This window comes from Hibiscus syriacus, unplaced genomic scaffold, assembly GCF_006381635.1.
Source record: "Hibiscus syriacus cultivar Baekdansim isolate YM2019G1 unplaced genomic scaffold, ASM638163v2 tig00116937_pilon, whole genome shotgun sequence".
Classification (NCBI taxonomy): Eukaryota; Viridiplantae; Streptophyta; class Magnoliopsida; order Malvales; family Malvaceae; genus Hibiscus; species Hibiscus syriacus.
The window spans coordinates 2,491,224-2,496,079 of NW_024063475.1; the positions used below are offsets into that span (position 1 = coordinate 2,491,224).

General features: G+C 39.0%; 1 pseudogene; it reads left to right on the forward strand.

Annotated features, from left to right (window-relative positions):
• The first annotated feature begins 284 nt into the window (after positions 1–284).
• LOC120188024 lies at positions 285–4,856 on the forward strand (annotated as a pseudogene).

The following is a 4,856-nucleotide window of genomic DNA, read 5'->3' on the forward strand; positions in this document are numbered from 1 at the left end:
TTGCATATCGTTAAAAAATTAATAGTGATACTGACATGTCAATATATGACAATGTCATTTATGTATTGAAAAATAATAAAAAATATCAAATCAATATTAATATTAATTTTTTAACGAATGACCAAAACAGAACTTAACATCATAGAAAAGGCGATTATAAAAAAGTAAAATATAATATTACCTGGGCCGGGTCCTTATTGTTCCCTTGCGGCGGGCAGTCTTATATTGGGCCGTGGCCCTGAAATAACCTTTCATGTTTCATTTTCAAACAACGTAGTAATGTTCTGATTTTCAGTTGAGTTGCCAAAACAAATCGACTCTGTTCGCTGTTTCTTTAAAAAGAAAAGAAAAAGAGATCTTCATGTACGAAGTGACTGGGACATTCCAGAGGTGGCTTATGAGACCCATAAGGCTTCCTGAACCACCCATAGCACGGAGGAGCACGGCGGAGGTGTTCGAAGCCGGGGTTCATGGGGTAATAAAACGGGTTGCTGTGATTGGAAATGGCTTCTCGGGAACTGAGAATCAATGCATCGGTTTGGTTCGGGCTTTAGGACTCTTGGGTCATCACACTTTATATGTAAGCTTCTATTTTTCATTTCAAAGTTCAGCTTTTTATTTTATTTTTGGTTTCTTTTACATGTCCCGAGATTCAAATTAAAGTACAGCTAAGCAAAGCTATATGTAACAAATGAGAAATTGTGATTTTTATTATTTATATGCTATCACGCAGCGTGTTACAAGGCCAAGAGGCGGGATCAATAAGTGGCTTCATTGGCTTCCAGTTTCTCTTCATAAAAAAGTGGATTATGTTACAAGGCAAATTTGCATCTATTCTGGAGTTCAAGTTGATGCTACATGGAGAAAAGTGGTGCCTTTATCAGTTGAAAAAACCGGTAACTGTGCTTTGAGCTCTTAAATTATATGTTTTCATATTGAAGAACTAAGATGACACACTTTTATGTTGAAAACTCATTGGTTTGTCTCATTTTTGAATTCTCAAATTGCATGTATTCATATCATAGCACTAAAGATGACACCCTTTCATGTTGAAAAGTCATTGATTTGTTCCTTTTTTTTTTTCCTTTAGTACCTCCAAAATCGAAATTCATGAGAATAGCTGTGCTGCAGTCTTGTCCAGTGTTTTAGAAGTTGATGCAAAACAGATTGCAACGATGGCACGGGATACGTTTGAGATGTATATTCTTCTTACTTGAATTTCTTTGTTTTCTACTACTTTTTTGTTGCAGGATTGTGACGCTTGAAGTTGAAGCTATATGATTTAGCTTTCTAGTGGTAGTTCTTCCTTTTGTGATTAAATTATGTCATGTTCTTATTTTATTTTATCCTTTTAGGGAAGGCCCTCTGTTGGTCATCGCATCTGGTCGGGATACAATTTCTATCGCGAGCTCTATTAAACGGTTAGCCACTGACAATGTTTTTGTTGTACAGGTTAAACTTTGTTTTGCTCTCTCTCTCTCTCTCTCTCTCTCTCTCTCTCTCTCTCTCTTTTTGTTTGGAGTTGCCATGATGTTGCTTTATATACAAGGCAATTTATATGTTTCCTTTGAGGTTGTTCAACTGTTTAGACTGTAGAGACCAGGCTGATTTCACAGTAGGTTAAAAGTTAAAATTGTCCTGAAGGTTCAAACTTTTTATGCTTCTTCTGGGATACACATTGGCTTTCATATTTCTGACAAGAAAGTTCCGGGAAAATGGCTTGAAATTATCAACTATTTTTATTCATAATGGTGGTAATGAAAATACTGTGTTTGTGATTCTATTTTCCAGCCTCTCCATGTGGTCACATTTATTATACATCTATTGCTATGTTAACTTTTTCCTTTCTAAACGAAAATACTGAAGTTTGTGATTCTATTTTTTTCTAACGATTTCATTTTTCAGATACAACATCCACGGTCACGGTTGAATAGGTTTGATTTAGTGATTAGTCCTCAGCATGATTATTATCCATTGACTCCTCATGCACGGAGGCAAATTCCTTGGTTTCTCCGTACGTGGATAACTCCTCGCAGACCTCCTGATAGACATGTGGTACGTATTTCAATAGTAAAACTCACTCATAATGCATCTTGGGATAAGAAAACCCTCGGTGGCTGTTAAATTGTAGCTTCTCTCGTTATTGATTGTTCATCGGTAGGTAGCTCATCAATGTCAGTTTCTGGATATCAGGTTCTCACTGTGGGAGCTCTTCATCTAGCCGATTCTGCTGCACTCAGAAGTGCTGCTTCGGTTTGGCATGATGAACTGGCACCACTTGCAAAGCCCTTGCTTGTCGTCAACATTGGAGGGCCAAAAAGTAATATTTAGCGAAGCATGGAATTTGTTATCGTTTTTGATTCATCATCTTATTACGGATAATAATGCAGTCATTGTATGTTCTTTGCATAGGCAACTGCCAATATGGTGCAGATCTAGCAAGGCAGTTAACAGCTATGCTACAGAATGTTCTTTGGAGTTGCGGCAGCATAAGAATATCTTTCTCGAGAAGAACTCCTTAGAAGGTAAAACACTTGAAAGTTTCTTTTTGTCAAACTGGTTTGCTAATGAGTACTCAGATTCTTCTCGGGAATTGTACTGATAGGTATCAAAAATCTTACTGGAGGAGTTTAGTTCTAATCCAAAGGTTTACATTTGGGATGGTGAAGGTAAACAGTAAACTGTTCCCAGTCCTGTTGAGAGATTTTCTTCCCTTCGTTTTCATGGTATTTAGTTTATTCATCCATCTATTGGTGCTATGTTCTGTAGGTCGCAATCCACACATGGGACATCTGGCTTGGGCCGATGCCTTTGTTATCACAGCCGACTCGGTAAGCATGTTGAGTGAGGCTTGCACTACAGGGTAGGTCTTGACAAAACTGTATGCCACCTCCAATTATTAGCTGGTTATATTGCTTTTTGAATCTAAACATCCTTGTTATAATCCACTCTGCATCAGAAAACCAGTCTATGTTATAGGAGCTGAGAGATGTACATGGAAGTTTGCTGACTTCCAAAAGTCTCTACAGGAACGAGGAGCAGTTCATCCTTTCACTGGCAAAGAGGATGTAAGTTATTCAATGATTTTTTTATAAGCTTTATTTCCATTAATCAACAAATTACATCAGTGTATATATATACCCCAAGCTGTACAAAGAATGATATTGGCAGCATCATTTCAATTTACTCAAATACCCTGCAGCGAATCTTCACCACTTCCTTGTGGCCTCAAGAACGACTGATACGTCATATTGCCTCCTAAAAACAATGTTGGTTCATTCTTTCCATATCTAGTAGACATAATAATCCCATGCTAACTTGAGGATTGAAGTGCGGAGAGACCTCCCTTTAAGTTTGTTAACCAACCAAGACAATTCACTCTCCCACGTCCCAGGACACCTTTGCAACCCGCACGAAGCGAGAACCTGTTTCCAAAGCTGCATAACGTAAGAGTAGCTTGCCAATAAGTGAGATCTAGTTTCCCTTTCATGGCTGCGTAGCTCGCACACTTAATCCACATTAAGACCCCTAGCTCTCAATCTGTCCCTCTTTGCAATTTTATTATTAGTAGCCAACCAAGAGATGGAGTATTTAGGAATAGAGTAAGAACACCAAACATACTTACTCTTTGACACCCTAGCAGCTTTTTGCCGAATTTCTTGTGCAAACCTTACATTAGAGCGCTGAAGACTAGTTCAATTACCATTCTGAAAAAGTTGAAAGGCCTCATCTCAAAGACCAAGCAACATCCTTCAATTGAGAGAGTTGCACCTGCATAATAGAGGTCCCTCTTAGAATATAAGCACTAATCCACGCTATCCACAAGGGTCCCGCTTGAATGAAGATGAAGCATAGGTGGTACATGACACAAGCTCTATTCCAACTATGCATGTCCTTCAAGTTGAGACCCTCCTCACTTTTGGTCTGGCAAATTTGTTTCCAGCTGACCTTAGCACCTCGAACCTTCTCATTTTTCCTCTTCCAAAGAAACCTAAAGCACATCTGATTAACTTTTGCTATCACTGCTTTAGGCAAAATGGAACAGAACTGACTGAACTAATCGAACTCTACCTGCATGAGAAAGCAGTCGAGTTGCCCAACCATTAAATCTCCCAGCAACCTTATCCATCAGTGGTTGACAATCCCAGATGGAAAACTTACTAGTAACCAGAGGAGCCCTGTGAGATAGCTTATAGGAAGCTTGACCATGAACCCTGTCAAATCATGTATAGTTTGCAACTCAGATTGAGGCATGCCTGCTGCATACATTTCACTTTTGCTAGGATTCAACCACAAGCCAGAAAAAACAATAAAACTGCTCCAGAACACATTTAATTCCAATAACTCCGCATTACCTTTAGCAAATATGAGCAAGTCATCCGCAAAACACAGATGTGTCAACTTGATACTGTGTTTTCGGGTGAAATTGGAAGATCTTGCTAGCGACTGCAACAAAAGTGAAATAGCCATTACAAAGATACAAGGGGACAACGGATCTCCTTGCCAAATGCCCTTGTCAACCTTGAAAATACCTTCCCATAATCTAAGAGAGAACCATTTGTGAGATATGGTTGAGAAAACATGTAAGGTTGCATTGCATACCTGTTAAACCTTCTAAATGTATTGGTCTTAACTTTTACAGATATCTAAGAGCTGGAGCTATTCACCATTAAATGACACCATAGAGGCTGCTAGCCAGGTGAAGAAGGCACTCGCTGCACGTGGATGGACAATACACGCATGATCCATTCGCAGCGTTTTGATTTTTAAGCCCAGCTTTTGCAGTCGCTTCCACCATTGAACATAATTTCATCCAGTCTGTACCCAGGGTGATCTTTTGCACACATAACCGAAAA